The 21,189-nt window shown below is 53.4% G+C and overlaps 11 non-coding genes across 11 annotated transcripts; all 11 read left to right on the plus strand.

Annotated features, from left to right (window-relative positions):
* Window positions 1–225: 225 nt before the first annotated feature.
* Window positions 226–344, plus strand: LOC141146309 (5S ribosomal RNA). The gene has a single exon (XR_012244862.1). It is a non-coding gene; the product is annotated as a 5S ribosomal RNA (ribosomal RNA).
* A 1,861-nt stretch (window positions 345–2,205) lies between these two features.
* Window positions 2,206–2,324, plus strand: LOC141146245 (5S ribosomal RNA). Its single transcript, XR_012244797.1, has one exon. It is a non-coding gene; the product is annotated as a 5S ribosomal RNA (ribosomal RNA).
* A 1,857-nt stretch (window positions 2,325–4,181) lies between these two features.
* On the plus strand, window positions 4,182–4,300 carry LOC141146246 (5S ribosomal RNA). Its single transcript, XR_012244798.1, has one exon. It is a non-coding gene; the product is annotated as a 5S ribosomal RNA (ribosomal RNA).
* A 1,861-nt stretch (window positions 4,301–6,161) lies between these two features.
* Window positions 6,162–6,280, plus strand: LOC141146296 (5S ribosomal RNA). The gene has a single exon (XR_012244848.1). It is a non-coding gene; the product is annotated as a 5S ribosomal RNA (ribosomal RNA).
* A 1,853-nt stretch (window positions 6,281–8,133) lies between these two features.
* LOC141146307 (5S ribosomal RNA) lies at window positions 8,134–8,253 on the plus strand. The gene has a single exon (XR_012244860.1). It is a non-coding gene; the product is annotated as a 5S ribosomal RNA (ribosomal RNA).
* Window positions 8,254–10,106: 1,853 nt separating this feature from the next.
* On the plus strand, window positions 10,107–10,226 carry LOC141146308 (5S ribosomal RNA). The gene has a single exon (XR_012244861.1). It is a non-coding gene; the product is annotated as a 5S ribosomal RNA (ribosomal RNA).
* Window positions 10,227–12,087: 1,861 nt separating this feature from the next.
* Window positions 12,088–12,206, plus strand: LOC141146247 (5S ribosomal RNA). Its single transcript, XR_012244799.1, has one exon. It is a non-coding gene; the product is annotated as a 5S ribosomal RNA (ribosomal RNA).
* Window positions 12,207–14,067: 1,861 nt separating this feature from the next.
* LOC141146292 (5S ribosomal RNA) lies at window positions 14,068–14,186 on the plus strand. The gene has a single exon (XR_012244844.1). It is a non-coding gene; the product is annotated as a 5S ribosomal RNA (ribosomal RNA).
* A 1,861-nt stretch (window positions 14,187–16,047) lies between these two features.
* On the plus strand, window positions 16,048–16,166 carry LOC141146248 (5S ribosomal RNA). The gene has a single exon (XR_012244800.1). It is a non-coding gene; the product is annotated as a 5S ribosomal RNA (ribosomal RNA).
* A 1,861-nt stretch (window positions 16,167–18,027) lies between these two features.
* Window positions 18,028–18,146, plus strand: LOC141146251 (5S ribosomal RNA). Its single transcript, XR_012244802.1, has one exon. It is a non-coding gene; the product is annotated as a 5S ribosomal RNA (ribosomal RNA).
* A 1,873-nt stretch (window positions 18,147–20,019) lies between these two features.
* Window positions 20,020–20,138, plus strand: LOC141146300 (5S ribosomal RNA). The gene has a single exon (XR_012244852.1). It is a non-coding gene; the product is annotated as a 5S ribosomal RNA (ribosomal RNA).
* Window positions 20,139–21,189: the final 1,051 nt, after the last annotated feature.

Consider the following 21,189-nt stretch of genomic DNA (forward strand, 5'->3'; position numbering starts at 1 on the left):
CTGAGTATGTGTGTGAGAAGGTGCAGGCAGGAAGAGGTTAAAGAGGCAGCAAGAGGCAGGGGGGTTGAAGAGAGCGAGCGAGCGAGCGAGAGAGAGGAGAGACGACAAGGTGGGGTGTGCTGCGTTGCTTGTCAAAAGGCACTGCTGATTGTAGCAAAGTCAAGGAAAGGCGGAGCCAGGCTGCCGGTGACAAGTACAAGAGGCTTGAAAGAGACCATGAGCTTTGCCTACGGCCACACCACCCTGAATGCGCCCGCTCTCGTCTGATCTCAGAAGCTAAGCAGGGTCGGGTCTGGTTAGTACTTGGATGGGAGACCGCCTGGGAATACCAGGTGCTGTAGGCTTTTGCTTTTCTTCCAGCAGGGGTCACTCTCCTCTATGCCTCTTTTTACATTCTCTTTTAACAAAACCCGCTCTGCAAGCCCTCCTGCACACCTAGCTCCTACAAAATCACCAGTCCAGCCCCCACTTTTTCTTCGCCCTCCTCCCTTTCCTCACCCCTTCTTTCAAAAATACACTTTCTTTCTTCTTTCTCTCTCTCCCTCCCTCCCTCCCTCCCTCCCTCCCTACCTCAGGAGCTTGCCACGCATCCAGTCCCTGTAGACAGCAAAGCAACGGCCGGACGCAACCCCCACCTAGCTAGCCCCCATCCTACATCCCGCTTAGGCTCCACGGCCCAGCCCTTTTCCAGCGCTCTCCTCAGCCGTTTTGGTGCTATCACTCCTCCTCTTTAGTCGCCCTTGCGCCAACACATTCTGCGGCGCTCCCCAGGCTGGGGGAAGCTCGCACGCGGACTGCCGAAGCCAGCGAGAAGCCACAGAGCCGACGGGTCGTGAAACCTGCGCCCTGAAGCGGCTAGGGTGTAGGCAGCAGGTTGCCTACAGGAGCGTGGTTTTAGTTAGCGGCTGCCCCAGGCTGGGAGGGAAAGAGTTAATGCGTGCGCTGCCGGGGTTTTTTTGGATCCAGCCTACCCGCCGGTCATAAAAAATTTAGGGGAAGGCTGGGTTTCGGGGGATCAGGCAGCGCTTGCAGGAGGCCTACTAGGGTTGCCACCTCATCCCTTTAAACCCAAACACATATGAATTACACAGGTTCTGAGGCTAATTGAATGCAGATAAGGCAACGAGTGAGTTTAATTACCACCTTAATCAGCCACAGAATTTCTGTAATTAATATGTGTTCGGATATAAAGGGATGAGATGGCAACTCAAAGACCAACATGAACTACTACCTTGTAGAGGTAGTCCTGGGCAGCCAGTCAGTGGCAGTTTGGGTCAGGATATGACCATTGTTCATGTTGAACTGTAATGCCCAAGACTTCTCAGTAAAGTTGCGTCAAGTGTTCTAAGCCTCCTCTGAAGTCATTGAAAGGGACTCCATCATGCATGTTGGTCTCCAGGCCTATTGAAAAGAACTTGGGTGAGTATGGCACATGTGAGGTATGAAGCGACGCTACAAGAAAAGGTCTACCTACTGGGCAAGTCAAGCAGTTGCTTGACTGCAGCCAGTGGTGAGGCATGGCGCCTGCTATAGGTGAGGGTAGAGTTGCAACCCCATCCCTTTAAACCCGAACACATAGGAATTACACAGGTTCTGAAGGCTAATTTAAGGCAGATAAGGGCAACAAGTGAGTTTAATTACTACCTTAATCAGCCTCAGAAGCTGCGTAATAAATAAGTGTTCGGGTTTAAAGGGATGAGGTGGCAACCCTAGGTCAGAGGTCCTCTGGTAGCCAGGGGGGGGTGGATGTACTGGCTCCCTCCGCAGCGGTCGGTTTCCAGTAGCTAGCGGAACGGAAGCCAGGTTCCGGAGATCCATGGGCTGGCCACCTGGTATGAAAGCCAAGGCGTTAACAAGTGCAGGCATGAGGCCCCGCGCTACATGCGCCCTGCTGCTCCTCTTCCTTTGGTGCAAAGCCTTGTCAGGGAAAAGGTTAAAAGTCAGGCCAGGGGAAGCCAGAAAGGAGCCTTTGAAGCCAGGCTGAGTATGTGTGTGAGAAGGTGCAGGCAGGAAGAGGTTAAAGAGGCAGCAAGAGGCAGGGGGGTTGAAGAGAGCGAGCGAGCGAGCGAGAGAGAGGAGAGACGACAAGGTGGGGTGTGCTGCGTTGCTTGTCAAAAGGCACTGCTGATTGTAGCAAAGTCAAGGAAAGGCGGAGCCAGGCTGCCGGTGACAAGTACAAGAGGCTTGAAAGAGACCATGAGCTTTGCCTACGGCCACACCACCCTGAATGCGCCCGCTCTCGTCTGATCTCGGAAGCTAAGCAGGGTCGGGCCTGGTTAGTACTTGGATGGGAGACCGCCTGGGAATACCAGGTGCTGTAGGCTTTTGCTTTTCTTCCAGCAGGGGTCACTCTCCTCTATGCCTCTTTTTACATTCTCTTTTAACAAAACCCGCTCTGCAAGCCCTCCTGCACACCTAGCTCCTACAAAATCACCAGTCCAGCCCCCACTTTTTCTTCGCCCTCCTCCCTTTCCTCACCCCTTCTTTCAAAAATACACTTTCTTTCTTCTTTCTCTCTCTCCCTCCCTCCCTCCCTCCCTCCCTACCTCAGGAGCTTGCCACGCATCCAGTCCCTGTAGACAGCAAAGCAACGGCCGGACGCAACCCCCACCTAGCTAGCCCCCATCCTACATCCCGCTTAGGCTCCACGGCCCAGCCCTTTTCCAGCGCTCTCCTCAGCCGTTTTGGTGCTATCACTCCTCCTCTTTAGTCGCCCTTGCGCCAACACATTCTGCGGCGCTCCCCAGGCTGGGGGAAGCTCGCACGCGGACTGCCGAAGCCAGCGAGAAGCCACAGAGCCGACGGGTCGTGAAACCTGCGCCCTGAAGCGGCTAGGGTGTAGGCAGCAGGTTGCCTACAGGAGCGTGGTTTTAGTTAGCGGCTGCCCCAGGCTGGGAGGGAAAGAGTTAATGCGTGCGCTGCCGGGGTTTTTTTGGATCCAGCCTACCCGCCGGTCATAAAAAATTTAGGGGAAGGCTGGGTTTCGGGGGATCAGGCAGCGCTTGCAGGAGGCCTACTAGGGTTGCCACCTCATCCCTTTAAACCCAAACACATATGAATTACACAGGTTCTGAGGCTAATTGAATGCAGATAAGGCAACGAGTGAGTTTAATTACCACCTTAATCAGCCACAGAATTTCTGTAATTAATATGTGTTCGGATATAAAGGGATGAGATGGCAACTCAAAGACCAACATGAACTACTACCTTGTAGAGGTAGTCCTGGGCAGCCAGTCAGTGGCAGTTTGGGTCAGGATATGACCATTGTTCATGTTGAACTGTAATGCCCAAGACTTCTCAGTAAAGTTGCGTCAAGTGTTCTAAGCCTCCTCTGAAGTCATTGAAAGGGACTCCATCATGCATGTTGGTCTCCAGGCCTATTGAAAAGAACTTGGGTGAGTATGGCACATGTGAGGTATGAAGCGACGCTACAAGAAAAGGTCTACCTACTGGGCAAGTCAAGCAGTTGCTTGACTGCAGCCAGTGGTGAGGCATGGCGCCTGCTATAGGTGAGGGTAGAGTTGCAACCCCATCCCTTTAAACCCGAACACATAGGAATTACACAGGTTCTGAAGGCTAATTTAAGGCAGATAAGGGCAACAAGTGAGTTTAATTACTACCTTAATCAGCCTCAGAAGCTGCGTAATAAATAAGTGTTCGGGTTTAAAGGGATGAGGTGGCAACCCTAGGTCAGAGGTCCTCTGGTAGCCAGGGGGGGGTGGATGTACTGGCTCCCTCCGCAGCGGTCGGTTTCCAGTAGCTAGCGGAACGGAAGCCAGGTTCCGGAGATCCATGGGCTGGCCACCTGGTATGAAAGCCAAGGCGTTAACAAGTGCAGGCATGAGGCCCCGCGCTACATGCGCCCTGCTGCTCCTCTTGCTTTGGTGCAAGGCCTTGTCAGGGAAAAGGTTAAAAGTCAGGCCAGGGGAAGCCAGAAAGGAGCCTTTGAAGCCAGGCTGAGTATGTGTGTGAGAAGGTGCAGGCAGGAAGAGGTTAAAGAGGCAGCAAGAGGCAGGGGGGTTGAAGAGAGCGAGCGAGCGAGCGAGAGAGAGGAGAGACGACAAGGTGGGGTGTGCTGCGTTGCTTGTCAAAAGGCACTGCTGATTGTAGCAAAGTCAAGGAAAGGCGGAGCCAGGCTGCCGGTGACAAGTACAAGAGGCTTGAAAGAGACCATGAGCTTTGCCTACGGCCACACCACCCTGAATGCGCCCGCTCTCGTCTGATCTCGGAAGCTAAGCAGGGTCGGGCCTGGTTAGTACTTGGATGGGAGACCGCCTGGGAATACCAGGTGCTGTAGGCTTTTGCTTTTCTTCCAGCAGGGCTCACTCTCCTCTATGCCTCTTTTTACATTCTCTTTTAACAAAACCCGCTCTGCAAGCCCTCCTGCACACCTAGCTCCTACAAAATCACCAGTCCAGCCCCCACTTTTTCTTCGCCCTCCTCCCTTTCCTCACCCCTTCTTTCAAAAATACACTTTCTTTCTTCTTTCTCTCTCTCCCTCCCTCCCTCCCTCCCTCCCTCCCTACCTCAGGAGCTTGCCACGCATCCAGTCCCTGTAGACAGCAAAGCAACGGCCGGACGCAACCCCCACCTAGCTAGCCCCCATCCTACATCCCGCTTAGGCTCCACGGCCCAGCCCTTTTCCAGCGCTCTCCTCAGCCGTTTTGGTGCTATCACTCCTCCTCTTTAGTCGCCCTTGCGCCAACACATTCTGCGGCGCTCCCCAGGCTGGGGGAAGCTCGCACGCGGACTGCCGAAGCCAGCGAGAAGCCACAGAGCCGACGGGTCGTGAAACCTGCGCCCTGAAGCGGCTAGGGTGTAGGCAGCAGGTTGCCTACAGGAGCGTGGTTTTAGTTAGCGGCTGCCCCAGGCTGGGAGGGAAAGAGTTAATGCGTGCGCTGCCGGGGTTTTTTTGGATCCAGCCTACCCGCCGGTCATAAAAAATTTAGGGGAAGGCTGGGTTTCGGGGGATCAGGCAGCGCTTGCAGGAGGCCTACTAGGGTTGCCACCTCATCCCTTTAAACCCAAACACATATGAATTACACAGGTTCTGAGGCTAATTGAATGCAGATAAGGCAACGAGTGAGTTTAATTACCACCTTAATCAGCCACAGAATTTCTGTAATTAATATGTGTTCGGATATAAAGGGATGAGATGGCAACTCAAAGACCAACATGAACTACTACCTTGTAGAGGTAGTCCTGGGCAGCCAGTCAGTGGCAGTTTGGGTCAGGATATGACCATTGTTCATGTTGAACTGTAATGCCCAAGACTTCTCAGTAAAGTTGCGTCAAGTGTTCTAAGCCTCCTCTGAAGTCATTGAAAGGGACTCCATCATGCATGTTGGTCTCCAGGCCTATTGAAAAGAACTTGGGTGAGTATGGCACATGTGAGGTATGAAGCGACGCTACAAGAAAAGGTCTACCTACTGGGCAAGTCAAGCAGTTGCTTGACTGCAGCCAGTGGTGAGGCATGGCGCCTGCTATAGGTGAGGGTAGAGTTGCAACCCCATCCCTTTAAACCCGAACACATAGGAATTACACAGGTTCTGAAGGCTAATTTAAGGCAGATAAGGGCAACAAGTGAGTTTAATTACTACCTTAATCAGCCTCAGAAGCTGCGTAATAAATAAGTGTTCGGGTTTAAAGGGATGAGGTGGCAACCCTAGGTCAGAGGTCCTCTGGTAGCCAGGGGGGGGTGGATGTACTGGCTCCCTCCGCAGCGGTCGGTTTCCAGTAGCTAGCGGAACGGAAGCCAGGTTCCGGAGATCCATGGGCTGGCCACCTGGTATGAAAGCCAAGGCGTTAACAAGTGCAGGCATGAGGCCCCGCGCTACATGCGCCCTGCTGCTCCTCTTCCTTTGGTGCAAAGCCTTGTCAGGGAAAAGGTTAAAAGTCAGGCCAGGGGAAGCCAGAAAGGAGCCTTTGAAGCCAGGCTGAGTATGTGTGTGAGAAGGTGCAGGCAGGAAGAGGTTAAAGAGGCAGCAAGAGGCAGGGGGGTTGAAGAGAGCGAGCGAGCGAGCGAGAGAGAGGAGAGACGACAAGGTGGGGTGTGCTGCGTTGCTTGTCAAAAGGCACTGCTGATTGTAGCAAAGTCAAGGAAAGGCGGAGCCAGGCTGCCGGTGACAAGTACAAGAGGCTTGAAAGAGACCATGAGCTTTGCCTACGGCCACACCACCCTGAATGCGCCCGCTCTCGTCTGATCTTGGAAGCTAAGCAGGGTCGGGCCTGGTTAGTACTTGGATGGGAGACCGCCTGGGAATACCAGGTGCTGTAGGCTTTTGCTTTTCTTCCAGCAGGGGTCACTCTCCTCTATGCCTCTTTTTACATTCTCTTTTAACAAAACCCGCTCTGCAAGCCCTCCTGCACACCTAGCTCCTACAAAATCACCAGTCCAGCCCCCACTTTTTCTTCGCCCTCCTCCCTTTCCTCACCCCTTCTTTCAAAAATACACTTTCTTTCTTCTTTCTCTCTCTCCCTCCCTCCCTCCCTCCCTACCTCAGGAGCTTGCCACGCATCCAGTCCCTGTAGACAGCAAAGCAACGGCCGGACGCAACCCCCACCTAGCTAGCCCCCATCCTACATCCCGCTTAGGCTCCACGGCCCAGCCCTTTTCCAGCGCTCTCCTCAGCCGTTTTGGTGCTATCACTCCTCCTCTTTAGTCGCCCTTGCGCCAACACATTCTGCCGCGCTCCCCAGGCTGGGGGAAGCTCGCACGCGGACTGCCGAAGCCAGCGAGAAGCCACAGAGCCGACGGGTCGTGAAACCTGCGCCCTGAAGCGGCTAGGGTGTAGGCAGCAGGTTGCCTACAGGAGCGTGGTTTTAGTTAGCGGCTGCCCCAGGCTGGGAGGGAAAGAGTTAATGCGTGCGCTGCCGGGGTTTTTTTGGATCCAGCCTACCCGCCGGTCATAAAAAATTTAGGGGAAGGCTGGGTTTCGGGGGATCAGGCAGCGCTTGCAGGAGGCCTACTAGGGTTGCCACCTCATCCCTTTAAACCCAAACACATATGAATTACACAGGTTCTGAGGCTAATTGAATGCAGATAAGGCAACGAGTGAGTTTAATTACCACCTTAATCAGCCACAGAATTTCTGTAATTAATATGTGTTCGGATATAAAGGGATGAGATGGCAACTCAAAGACCAACATGAACTACTACCTTGTAGAGGTAGTCCTGGGCAGCCAGTCAGTGGCAGTTTGGGTCAGGATATGACCATTGTTCATGTTGAACTGTAATGCCCAAGACTTCTCAGTAAAGTTGCGTCAAGTGTTCTAAGCCTCCTCTGAAGTCATTGAAAGGGACTCCATCATGCATGTTGGTCTCCAGGCCTATTGAAAAGAACTTGGGTGAGTATGGCACATGTGAGGTATGAAGCGACGCTACAAGAAAAGGTCTACCTACTGGGCAAGTCAAGCAGTTGCTTGACTGCAGCCAGTGGTGAGGCATGGCGCCTGCTATAGGTGAGGGTAGAGTTGCAACCCCATCCCTTTAAACCCGAACACATAGGAATTACACAGGTTCTGAAGGCTAATTTAAGGCAGATAAGGGCAACAAGTGAGTTTAATTACTACCTTAATCAGCCTCAGAAGCTGCGTAATAAATAAGTGTTCGGGTTTAAAGGGATGAGGTGGCAACCCTAGGTCAGAGGTCCTCTGGTAGCCAGGGGGGGGTGGATGTACTGGCTCCCTCCGCAGCGGTCGGTTTCCAGTAGCTAGCGGAACGGAAGCCAGGTTCCGGAGATCCATGGGCTGGCCACCTGGTATGAAAGCGAAGGCGTTAACAAGTGCAGGCATGAGGCCCCGCGCTACATGCGCCCTGCTGCTCCTCTTGCTTTGGTGCAAAGCCTTGTCAGGGAAAAGGTTAAAAGTCAGGCCAGGGGAAGCCAGAAAGGAGCCTTTGAAGCCAGGCTGAGTATGTGTGTGAGAAGGTGCAGGCAGGAAGAGGTTAAAGAGGCAGCAAGAGGCAGGGGGGTTGAAGAGAGCGAGCGAGCGAGCGAGAGAGAGGAGAGACGACAAGGTGGGGTGTGCTGCGTTGCTTGTCAAAAGGCACTGCTGATTGTAGCAAAGTCAAGGAAAGGCAGAGCCAGGCTGCCGGTGACAAGTACAAGAGGCTTGAAAGAGACCATGAGCTTTGCCTACAGCCACACCACCCTGAATGCGCCCGCTCTCGTCTGATCTCGGAAGCTAAGTCAGGGTCGGGCCTGGTTAGTACTTGGATGGGAGACCGCCTGGGAATACCAGGTGCTGTAGGCTTTTGCTTTTCTTCCAGCAGGGGTCACTCTCCTCTATGCCTCTTTTTACATTCTCTTTTAACAAAACCCGCTCTGCAAGCCCTCCTGCACACCTAGCTCCTACAAAATCACCAGTCCAGCCCCCACTTTTTCTTCGCCCTCCTCCCTTTCCTCACCCCTTCTTTCAAAAATACACTTTCTTTCTTCTTTCTCTCTCTCCCTCCCTCCCTCCCTCCCTACCTCAGGAGCTTGCCACGCATCCAGTCCCTGTAGACAGCAAAGCAACGGCCGGACGCAACCCCCACCTAGCTAGCCCCCATCCTACATCCCGCTTAGGCTCCACGGCCCAGCCCTTTTCCAGCGCTCTCCTCAGCCGTTTTGGTGCTATCACTCCTCCTCTTTAGTCGCCCTTGCGCCAACACATTCTGCCGCGCTCCCCAGGCTGGGGGAAGCTCGCACGCGGACTGCCGAAGCCAGCGAGAAGCCACAGAGCCGACGGGTCGTGAAACCTGCGCCCTGAAGCGGCTAGGGTGTAGGCAGCAGGTTGCCTACAGGAGCGTGGTTTTAGTTAGCGGCTGCCCCAGGCTGGGAGGGAAAGAGTTAATGCGTGCGCTGCCGGGGTTTTTTTGGATCCAGCCTACCCGCCGGTCATAAAAAATTTAGGGGAAGGCTGGGTTTCGGGGGATCAGGCAGCGCTTGCAGGAGGCCTACTAGGGTTGCCACCTCATCCCTTTAAACCCAAACACATATGAATTACACAGGTTCTGAGGCTAATTGAATGCAGATAAGGCAACGAGTGAGTTTAATTACCACCTTAATCAGCCACAGAATTTCTGTAATTAATATGTGTTCGGATATAAAGGGATGAGATGGCAACTCAAAGACCAACATGAACTACTACCTTGTAGAGGTAGTCCTGGGCAGCCAGTCAGTGGCAGTTTGGGTCAGGATATGACCATTGTTCATGTTGAACTGTAATGCCCAAGACTTCTCAGTAAAGTTGCGTCAAGTGTTCTAAGCCTCCTCTGAAGTCATTGAAAGGGACTCCATCATGCATGTTGGTCTCCAGGCCTATTGAAAAGAACTTGGGTGAGTATGGCACATGTGAGGTATGAAGCGACGCTACAAGAAAAGGTCTACCTACTGGGCAAGTCAAGCAGTTGCTTGACTGCAGCCAGTGGTGAGGCATGGCGCCTGCTATAGGTGAGGGTAGAGTTGCAACCCCATCCCTTTAAACCCGAACACATAGGAATTACACAGGTTCTGAAGGCTAATTTAAGGCAGATAAGGGCAACAAGTGAGTTTAATTACTACCTTAATCAGCCTCAGAAGCTGCGTAATAAATAAGTGTTCGGGTTTAAAGGGATGAGGTGGCAACCCTAGGTCAGAGGTCCTCTGGTAGCCAGGGGGGGGTGGATGTACTGGCTCCCTCCGCAGCGGTCGGTTTCCAGTAGCTAGCGGAACGGAAGCCAGGTTCCGGAGATCCATGGGCTGGCCACCTGGTATGAAAGCGAAGGCGTTAACAAGTGCAGGCATGAGGCCCCGCGCTACATGCGCCCTGCTGCTCCTCTTGCTTTGGTGCAAAGCCTTGTCAGGGAAAAGGTTAAAAGTCAGGCCAGGGGAAGCCAGAAAGGAGCCTTTGAAGCCAGGCTGAGTATGTGTGTGAGAAGGTGCAGGCAGGAAGAGGTTAAAGAGGCAGCAAGAGGCAGGGGGGTTGAAGAGAGCGAGCGAGCGAGCGAGAGAGAGGAGAGACGACAAGGTGGGGTGTGCTGCGTTGCTTGTCAAAAGGCACTGCTGATTGTAGCAAAGTCAAGGAAAGGCAGAGCCAGGCTGCCGGTGACAAGTACAAGAGGCTTGAAAGAGACCATGAGCTTTGCCTACAGCCACACCACCCTGAATGCGCCCGCTCTCGTCTGATCTCGGAAGCTAAGTCAGGGTCGGGCCTGGTTAGTACTTGGATGGGAGACCGCCTGGGAATACCAGGTGCTGTAGGCTTTTGCTTTTCTTCCAGCAGGGGTCACTCTCCTCTATGCCTCTTTTTACATTCTCTTTTAACAAAACCCGCTCTGCAAGCCCTCCTGCACACCTAGCTCCTACAAAATCACCAGTCCAGCCCCCACTTTTTCTTCGCCCTCCTCCCTTTCCTCACCCCTTCTTTCAAAAATACACTTTCTTTCTTCTTTCTCTCTCTCCCTCCCTCCCTCCCTCCCTCCCTCCCTACCTCAGGAGCTTGCCACGCATCCAGTCCCTGTAGACAGCAAAGCAACGGCCGGGCGCAACCCCCACCTAGCTAGCCCCCATCCTACATCCCGCTTAGGCTCCACGGCCCAGCCCTTTTCCAGCGCTCTCCTCAGCCGTTTTGGTGCTATCACTCCTCCTCTTTAGTCGCCCTTGCGCCAACACATTCTGCGGCGCTCCCCAGGCTGGGGGAAGCTCGCACGCGGACTGCCGAAACCAGCGAGAAGCCACAGAGCCGACGGGTCGTGAAACCTGCGCCCTGAAGCGGCTAGGGTGTAGGCAGCAGGTTGCCTACAGGAGCGTGGTTTTAGTTAGCGGCTGCCCCAGGCTGGGAGGGAAAGAGTTAATGCGTGCGCTGCCGGGGTTTTTTTGGATCCAGCCTACCCGCCGGTCATAAAAAATTTAGGGGAAGGCTGGGTTTCGGGGGATCAGGCAGCGCTTGCAGGAGGCCTACTAGGGTTGCCACCTCATCCCTTTAAACCCAAACACATATGAATTACACAGGTTCTGAGGCTAATTGAATGCAGATAAGGCAACGAGTGAGTTTAATTACCACCTTAATCAGCCACAGAATTTCTGTAATTAATATGTGTTCGGATATAAAGGGATGAGATGGCAACTCAAAGACCAACATGAACTACTACCTTGTAGAGGTAGTCCTGGGCAGCCAGTCAGTGGCAGTTTGGGTCAGGATATGACCATTGTTCATGTTGAACTGTAATGCCCAAGACTTCTCAGTAAAGTTGCGTCAAGTGTTCTAAGCCTCCTCTGAAGTCATTGAAAGGGACTCCATCATGCATGTTGGTCTCCAGGCCTATTGAAAAGAACTTGGGTGAGTATGGCACATGTGAGGTATGAAGCGACGCTACAAGAAAAGGTCTACCTACTGGGCAAGTCAAGCAGTTGCTTGACTGCAGCCAGTGGTGAGGCATGGCGCCTGCTATAGGTGAGGGTAGAGTTGCAACCCCATCCCTTTAAACCCGAACACATAGGAATTACACAGGTTCTGAAGGCTAATTTAAGGCAGATAAGGGCAACAAGTGAGTTTAATTACTACCTTAATCAGCCTCAGAAGCTGCGTAATAAATAAGTGTTCGGGTTTAAAGGGATGAGGTGGCAACCCTAGGTCAGAGGTCCTCTGGTAGCCAGGGGGGGGTGGATGTACTGGCTCCCTCCGCAGCGGTCGGTTTCCAGTAGCTAGCGGAACGGAAGCCAGGTTCCGGAGATCCATGGGCTGGCCACCTGGTATGAAAGCCAAGGCGTTAACAAGTGCAGGCATGAGGCCCCGCGCTACATGCGCCCTGCTGCTCCTCTTGCTTTGGTGCAAAGCCTTGTCAGGGAAAAGGTTAAAAGTCAGGCCAGGGGAAGCCAGAAAGGAGCCTTTGAAGCCAGGCTGAGTATGTGTGTGAGAAGGTGCAGGCAGGAAGAGGTTAAAGAGGCAGCAAGAGGCAGGGGGGTTGAAGAGAGCGAGCGAGCGAGCGAGAGAGAGGAGAGACGACAAGGTGGGGTGTGCTGCGTTGCTTGTCAAAAGGCACTGCTGATTGTAGCAAAGTCAAGGAAAGGCGGAGCCAGGCTGCCGGTGACAAGTACAAGAGGCTTGAAAGAGACCATGAGCTTTGCCTACGGCCACACCACCCTGAATGCGCCCGCTCTCGTCTGATCTCGGAAGCTAAGCAGGGTCGGGCCTGGTTAGTACTTGGATGGGAGACCGCCTGGGAATACCAGGTGCTGTAGGCTTTTGCTTTTCTTCCAGCAGGGGTCACTCTCCTCTATGCCTCTTTTTACATTCTCTTTTAACAAAACCCGCTCTGCAAGCCCTCCTGCACACCTAGCTCCTACAAAATCACCAGTCCAGCCCCCACTTTTTCTTCGCCCTCCTCCCTTTCCTCACCCCTTCTTTCAAAAATACACTTTCTTTCTTCTTTCTCTCCCTCCCTCCCTCCCTCCCTCCCTCCCTCCCTACCTCAGGAGCTTGCCACGCATCCAGTCCCTGTAGACAGCAAAGCAACGGCCGGACGCAACCCCCACCTAGCTAGCCCCCATCCTACATCCCGCTTAGGCTCCACGGCCCAGCCCTTTTCCAGCGCTCTCCTCAGCCGTTTTGGTGCTATCACTCCTCCTCTTTAGTCGCCCTTGCGCCAACACATTCTGCGGCGCTCCCCAGGCTGGGGGAAGCTCGCACGCGGACTGCCGAAGCCAGCGAGAAGCCACAGAGCCGACGGGTCGTGAAACCTGCGCCCTGAAGCGGCTAGGGTGTAGGCAGCAGGTTGCCTACAGGAGCGTGGTTTTAGTTAGCGGCTGCCCCAGGCTGGGAGGGAAAGAGTTAATGCGTGCGCTGCCGGGGTTTTTTTGGATCCAGCCTACCCGCCGGTCATAAAAAATTTAGGGGAAGGCTGGGTTTCGGGGGATCAGGCAGCGCTTGCAGGAGGCCTACTAGGGTTGCCACCTCATCCCTTTAAACCCAAACACATATGAATTACACAGGTTCTGAGGCTAATTGAATGCAGATAAGGCAACGAGTGAGTTTAATTACCACCTTAATCAGCCACAGAATTTCTGTAATTAATATGTGTTCGGATATAAAGGGATGAGATGGCAACTCAAAGACCAACATGAACTACTACCTTGTAGAGGTAGTCCTGGGCAGCCAGTCAGTGGCAGTTTGGGTCAGGATATGACCATTGTTCATGTTGAACTGTAATGCCCAAGACTTCTCAGTAAAGTTGCGTCAAGTGTTCTAAGCCTCCTCTGAAGTCATTGAAAGGGACTCCATCATGCATGTTGGTCTCCAGGCCTATTGAAAAGATCTTGGGTGAGTATGGCACATGTGAGGTATGAAGCGACGCTACAAGAAAAGGTCTACCTACTGGGCAAGTCAAGCAGTTGCTTGACTGCAGCCAGTGGTGAGGCATGGCGCCTGCTATAGGTGAGGGTAGAGTTGCAACCCCATCCCTTTAAACCCGAACACATAGGAATTACACAGGTTCTGAAGGCTAATTTAAGGCAGATAAGGGCAACAAGTGAGTTTAATTACTACCTTAATCAGCCTCAGAAGCTGCGTAATAAATAAGTGTTCGGGTTTAAAGGGATGAGGTGGCAACCCTAGGTCAGAGGTCCTCTGGTAGCCAGGGGGGGGTGGATGTACTGGCTCCCTCCGCAGCGGTCGGTTTCCAGTAGCTAGCGGAACGGAAGCCAGGTTCCGGAGATCCATGGGCTGGCCACCTGGTATGAAAGCGAAGGCGTTAACAAGTGCAGGCATGAGGCCCCGCGCTACATGCGCCCTGCTGCTCCTCTTCCTTTGGTGCAAAGCCTTGTCAGGGAAAAGGTTAAAAGTCAGGCCAGGGGAAGCCAGAAAGGAGCCTTTGAAGCCAGGCTGAGTATGTGTGTGAGAAGGTGCAGGCAGGAAGAGGTTAAAGAGGCAGCAAGAGGCAGGGGGGTTGAAGAGAGCGAGCGAGCGAGCGAGAGAGAGGAGAGACGACAAGGTGGGGTGTGCTGCGTTGCTTGTCAAAAGGCACTGCTGATTGTAGCAAAGTCAAGGAAAGGCGGAGCCAGGCTGCCGGTGACAAGTACAAGAGGCTTGAAAGAGACCATGAGCTTTGCCTACGGCCACACTACCCTGAATGCGCCCGCTCTCGTCTGATCTCGGAAGCTAAGCAGGGTCGGGCCTGGTTAGTACTTGGATGGGAGACCGCCTGGGAATACCAGGTGCTGTAGGCTTTTGCTTTTCTTCCAGCAGGGGTCACTCTCCTCTATGCCTCTTTTTACATTCTCTTTTAACAAAACCCGCTCTGCAAGCCCTCCTGCACACCTAGCTCCTACAAAATCACCAGTCCAGCCCCCACTTTTTCTTCGCCCTCCTCCCTTTCCTCACCCCTTCTTTCAAAAATACACTTTCTTTCTTCTTTCTCTCTCTCCCTCCCTCCCTCCCTCCCTCCCTCCTTACCTCAGGAGCTTGCCACGCATCCAGTCCCTGTAGACAGCAAAGCAACGGCCGGACGCAACCCCCACCTAGCTAGCCCCCATCCTACATCCCGCTTAGGCTCCACGGCCCAGCCCTTTTCCAGCGCTCTCCTCAGCCGTTTTGGTGCTATCACTCCTCCTCTTTAGTCGCCCTTGCGCCAACACATTCTGCGGCGCTCCCCAGGCTGGGGGAAGCTCGCACGCGGACTGCCGAAGCCAGCGAGAAGCCACAGAGCCGACGGGTCGTGAAACCTGCGCCCTGAAGCGGCTAGGGTGTAGGCAGCAGGTTGCCTACAGGAACGTGGTTTTAGTTAGCGGCTGCCCCAGGCTGGGAGGGAAAGAGTTAATGCGTGCGCTGCCGGGGTTTTTTTGGATCCAGCCTACCCGCCGGTCATAAAAAATTTAGGGGAAGGCTGGGTTTCGGGGGATCAGGCAGCGCTTGCAGGAGGCCTACTAGGGTTGCCACCTCATCCCTTTAAACCCAAACACATATGAATTACACAGGTTCTGAGGCTAATTGAATGCAGATAAGGCAACGAGTGAGTTTAATTACCACCTTAATCAGCCACAGAATTTCTGTAATTAATATGTGTTCGGATATAAAGGGATGAGATGGCAACTCAAAGACCAACATGAACTACTACCTTGTAGAGGTAGTCCTGGGCAGCCAGTCAGTGGCAGTTTGGGTCAGGATATGACCATTGTTCATGTTGAACTGTAATCCCCAAGACTTCTCAGTAAAGTTGCGTCAAGTGTTCTAAGCCTCCTCTGAAGTCATTGAAAGGGACTCCATCATGCATGTTGGTCTCCAGGCCTATTGAAAAGAACTTGGGTGAGTATGGCACATGTGAGGTATGAAGCGACGCTACAAGAAAAGGTCTACCTACTGGGCAAGTCAAGCAGTTGCTTGACTGCAGCCAGTGGTGAGGCATGGCGCCTGCTATAGGTGAGGGTAGAGTTGCAACCCCATCCCTTTAAACCCGAACACATAGGAATTACACAGGTTCTGAAGGCTAATTTAAGGCAGATAAGGGCAACAAGTGAGTTTAATTACTACCTTAATCAGCCTCAGAAGCTGCGTAATAAATAAGTGTTCGGGTTTAAAGGGATGAGGTGGCAACCCTAGGTCAGAGGTCCTCTGGTAGCCAGGGGGGGGTGGATGTACTGGCTCCCTCCGCAGCGGTCGGTTTCCAGTAGCTAGCGGAACGGAAGCCAGGTTCCGGAGATCCATGGGCTGGCCACCTGGTATGAAAGCGAAGGCGTTAACAAGTGCAGGCATGAGGCCCCGCGCTACATGCGCCCTGCTGCTCCTCTTGCTTTGGTGCAAAGCCTTGTCAGGGAAAAGGTTAAAAGTCAGGCCAGGGGAAGCCAGAAAGGAGCCTTTGAAGCCAGGCTGAGTATGTGTGTGAGAAGGTGCAGGCAGGAAGAGGTTAAAGAGGCAGCAAGAGGCAGGGGGGTTGAAGAGAGCGAGCGAGCGAGCGAGAGAGAGGAGAGACGACAAGGTGGGGTGTGCTGCGTTGCTTGTCAAAAGGCACTGCTGATTGTAGCAAAGTCAAGGAAAGGCGGAGCCAGGCTGCCGGTGACAAGTACAAGAGGCTTGAAAGAGACCATGAGCTTTGCCTACGGCCACACCACCCTGAATGCGCCCGCTCTCGTCTGATCTCGGAAGCTAAGCAGGGTCGGGCCTGGTTAGTACTTGGATGGGAGACCGCCTGGGAATACCAGGTGCTGTAGGCTTTTGCTTTTCTTCCAGCAGGGGTCACTCTCCTCTATGCCTCTTTTTACATTCTCTTTTAACAAAACCCGCTCTGCAAGCCCTCCTGCACACCTAGCTCCTACAAAATCACCAGTCCAGCCCCCACTTTTTCTTCGCCCTCCTCCCTTTCCTCACCCCTTCTTTCAAAAATACACTTTCTTTCTTCTTTCTCTCTCTCCCTCCCTCCCTCCCTCCCTCCCTCCCTACCTCAGGAGCTTGCCACGCATCCAGTCCCTGTAGACAGCAAAGCAACGGCCGGACGCAACCCCCACCTAGCTAGCCCCCATCCTACATCCCGCTTAGGCTCCACGGCCCAGCCCTTTTCCAGCGCTCTCCTCAGCCGTTTTGGTGCTATCACTCCTCCTCTTTAGTCGCCCTTGCGCCAACACATTCTGCCGCGCTCCCCAGGCTGGGGGAAGCTCGCACGCGGACTGCCGAAGCCAGCGAGAAGCCACAGAGCCGACGGGTCGTGAAACCTGCGCCCTGAAGCGGCTAGGGTGTAGGCAGCAGGTTGCCTACAGGAGCGTGGTTTTAGTTAGCGGCTGCCCCAGGCTGGGAGGGAAAGAGTTAATGCGTGCGCTGCCGGGGTTTTTTTGGATCCAGCCTACCCGCCGGTCATAAAAAATTTAGGGGAAGGCTGGGTTTCGGGGGATCAGGCAGCGCTTGCAGGAGGCCTACTAGGGTTGCCACCTCATCCCTTTAAACCCAAACACATATGAATTACACAGGTTCTGAGGCTAATTGAATGCAGATAAGGCAACGAGTGAGTTTAATTACCACCTTAATCAGCCACAGAATTTCTGTAATTAATATGTGTTCGGATATAAAGGGATGAGATGGCAACTCAAAGACCAACATGAACTACTACCTTGTAGAGGTAGTCCTGGGCAGCCAGTCAGTGGCAGTTTGGGTCAGGATATGACCATTGTTCATGTTGAACTGTAATGCCCAAGACTTCTCAGTAAAGTTGCGTCAAGTGTTCTAAGCCTCCTCTGAAGTCATTGAAAGGGACTCCATCATGCATGTTGGTCTCCAGGCCTATTGAAAAGAACTTGGGTGAGTATGTCACATGTGAGGTATGAAGCGACGCTACAAGAAAAGGTCTACCTACTGGGCAAGTCAAGCAGTTGCTTGACTGCAGCCAGTGGTGAGGCATGGCGCCTGCTATAGGTGAGGGTAGAGTTGCAACCCCATCCCTTTAAACCCGAACACATAGGAATTACACAGGTTCTGAAGGCTAATTTAAGGCAGATAAGGGCAACAAGTGAGTTTAATTACTACCTTAATCAGCCTCAGAAGCTGCGTAATAAATAAGTGTTCGGGTTTAAAGGGATGAGGTGGCAACCCTAGGTCAGAGGTCCTCTGGTAGCCAGGGGGGGGTGGATGTACTGGCTCCCTCCGCAGCGGTCGGTTTCCAGTAGCTAGCGGAACGGAAGCCAGGTTCCGGAGATCCATGGGCTGGCCACCTGGTATGAAAGCGAAGGCGTTAACAAGTGCAGGCATGAGGCCCCGCGCTACATGCGCCCTGCTGCTCCTCTTGCTTTGGTGCAAAGCCTTGTCAGGGAAAAGGTTAAAAGTCAGGCCAGGGGAAGCCAGAAAGGAGCCTTTGAAGCCAGGCTGAGTATGTGTGTGAGAAGGTGCAGGCAGGAAGAGGTTAAAGAGGCAGCAAGAGGCAGGGGGGTTGAAGAGAGCGAGCGAGCGAGCGAGAGAGAGGAGAGACGACAAGGTGGGGTGTGCTGCGTTGCTTGTCAAAAGGCACTGCTGATTGTAGCAAAGTCAAGGAAAGGCGGAGCCAGGCTGCCGGTGACAAGTACAAGAGGCTTGAAAGAGACCATGAGCTTTGCCTACGGCCACACCACCCTGAATGCGCCCGCTCTCGTCTGATCTCGGAAGCTAAGCAGGGTCGGGCCTGGTTAGTACTTGGATGGGAGACCGCCTGGGAATACCAGGTGCTGTAGGCTTTTGCTTTTCTTCCAGCAGGGGTCACTCTCCTCTATGCCTCTTTTTACATTCTCTTTTAACAAAACCCGCTCTGCAAGCCCTCCTGCACACCTAGCTCCTACAAAATCACCAGTCCAGCCCCCACTTTTTCTTCGCCCTCCTCCCTTTCCTCACCCCTTCTTTCAAAAATACACTTTCTTTCTTCTTTCTCTCTCTCCCTCCCTCCCTCCCTCCCTCCCTCCCTCCCTCCCTCCCTACCTCAGGAGCTTGCCACGCATCCAGTCCCTGTAGACAGCAAAGCAACGGCCGGACGCAACCCCCACCTAGCTAGCCCCCATCCTACATCCCGCTTAGGCTCCACGGCCCAGCCCTTTTCCAGCGCTCTCCTCAGCCGTTTTGGTGCTATCACTCCTCCTCTTTAGTCGCCCTTGCGCCAACACATTCTGCCGCGCTCCCCAGGCTGGGGGAAGCTCGCACGCGGACTGCCGAAGCCAGCGAGAAGCCACAGAGCCGACGGGTCGTGAAACCTGCGCCCTGAAGCGGCTAGGGTGTAGGCAGCAGGTTGCCTACAGGAGCGTGGTTTTAGTTAGCGGCTGCCCCAGGCTGGGAGGGAAAGAGTTAATGCGTGCGCTGCCGGGGTTTTTTTGGATCCAGCCTACCCGCCGGTCATAAAAAATTTAGGGGAAGGCTGGGTTTCGGGGGATCAGGCAGCGCTTGCAGGAGGCCTACTAGGGTTGCCACCTCATCCCTTTAAACCCAAACACATATGAATTACACAGGTTCTGAGGCTAATTGAATGCAGATAAGGCAACGAGTGAGTTTAATTACCACCTTAATCAGCCACAGAATTTCTGTAATTAATATGTGTTCGGATATAAAGGGATGAGATGGCAACTCAAAGACCAACATGAACTACTACCTTGTAGAGGTAGTCCTGGGCAGCCAGTCAGTGGCAGTTTGGGTCAGGATATGACCATTGTTCATGTTGAACTGTAATGCCCAAGACTTCTCAGTAAAGTTGCGTCAAGTGTTCTAAGCCTCCTCTGAAGTCATTGAAAGGGACTCCATCATGCATGTTGGTCTCCAGGCCTATTGAAAAGAACTTGGGTGAGTATGGCACATGTGAGGTATGAAGCGACGCTACAAGAAAAGGTCTACCTACTGGGCAAGTCAAGCAGTTGCTTGACTGCAGCCAGTGGTGAGGCATGGCGCCTGCTATAGGTGAGGGTAGAGTTGCAACCCCATCCCTTTAAACCCGAACACATAGGAATTACACAGGTTCTGAAGGCTAATTTAAGGCAGATAAGGGCAACAAGTGAGTTTAATTACTACCTTAATCAGCCTCAGAAGCTGCGTAATAAATAAGTGTTCGGGTTTAAAGGGATGAGGTGGCAACCCTAGGTCAGAGGTCCTCTGGTAGCCAGGGGGGGGTGGATGTACTGGCTCCCTCCGCAGCGGTCGGTTTCCAGTAGCTAGCGGAACGGAAGCCAGGTTCCGGAGATCCATGGGCTGGCCACCTGGTATGAAAGCGAAGGCGTTAACAAGTGCAGGCATGAGGCCCCGCGCTACATGCGCCCTGCTGCTCCTCTTGCTTTGGTGCAAAGCCTTGTCAGGGAAAAGGTTAAAAGTCAGGCCAGGGGAAGCCAGAAAGGAGCCTTTGAAGCCAGGCTGAGTATGTGTGTGAGAAGGTGCAGGCAGGAAGAGGTTAAAGAGGCAGCAAGAGGCAGGGGGGTTGAAGAGAGCGAGCGAGCGAGCGAGAGAGAGGAGAGACGACAAGGTGGGGTGTGCTGCGTTGCTTGTCAAAAGGCACTGCTGATTGTAGCAAAGTCAAGGAAAGGCGGAGCCAGGCTGCCGGTGACAAGTACAAGAGGCTTGAAAGAGACCATGAGCTTTGCCTACGGCCACACTACCCTGAATGTGCCCGCTCTCGTCTGATCTCGGAAGCTAAGCAGGGTCGGGCCTGGTTAGTACTTGGATGGGAGACCGCCTGGGAATACCAGGTGCTGTAGGCTTTTGCTTTTCTTCCAGCAGGGGTCACTCTCCTCTATGCCTCTTTTTACATTCTCTTTTAACAAAACCCGCTCTGCAAGCCCTCCTGCACACCTAGCTCCTACAAAATCACCAGTCCAGCCCCCACTTTTTCTTCGCCCTCCTCCCTTTCCTCACCCCTTCTTTCAAAAATACACTTTCTTTCTTCTTTCTCTCTCTCCCTCCCTCCCTCCCTCCCTACCTCAGGAGCTTGCCACGCATCCAGTCCCTGTAGACAGCAAAGCAACGGCCGGACGCAACCCCCACCTAGCTAGCCCCCATCCTACATCCCGCTTAGGCTCCACGGCCCAGCCCTTTTCCAGCGCTCTCCTCAGCCGTTTTGGTGCTATCACTCCTCCTCTTTAGTCGCCCTTGCGCCAACACATTCTGCCGCGCTCCCCAGGCTGGGGGAAGCTCGCACGCGGACTGCCGAAGCCAGCGAGAAGCCACAGAGCCGACGGGTCGTGAAACCTGCGCCCTGAAGCGGCTAGGGTGTAGGCAGCAGGTTGCCTACAGGAACGTGGTTTTAGTTAGCGGCTGCCCCAGGCTGGGAGGGAAAGAGTTAATGCGTGCGCTGCCGGGGTTTTTTTGGATCCAGCCTACCCGCCGGTCATAAAAAATTTAGGGGAAGGCTGGGTTTCGGGGGATCAGGCAGCGCTTGCAGGAGGCCTACTAGGGTTGCCACCTCATCCCTTTAAACCCAAACACATATGAATTACACAGGTTCTGAGGCTAATTGAATGCAGATAAGGCAACGAGTGAGTTTAATTACCACCTTAATCAGCCACAGAATTTCTGTAATTAATATGTGTTCGGATATAAAGGGATGAGATGGCAACTCAAAGACCAACATGAACTACTACCTTGTAGAGGTAGTCCTGGGCAGCCAGTCAGTGGCAGTTTGGGTCAGGATATGACCATTGTTCATGTTGAACTGTAATGCCCAAGACTTCTCAGTAAAGTTGCGTCAAGTGTTCTAAGCCTCCTCTGAAGTCATTGAAAGGGACTCCATCATGCATGTTGGTCTCCAGGCCT

The sequence above is a fragment of the Aquarana catesbeiana genome, linkage group LG05 (genome assembly GCF_042186555.1).
Source record: "Aquarana catesbeiana isolate 2022-GZ linkage group LG05, ASM4218655v1, whole genome shotgun sequence".
Lineage (NCBI taxonomy): Eukaryota > Metazoa > Chordata > Amphibia > Anura > Ranidae > Aquarana > Aquarana catesbeiana.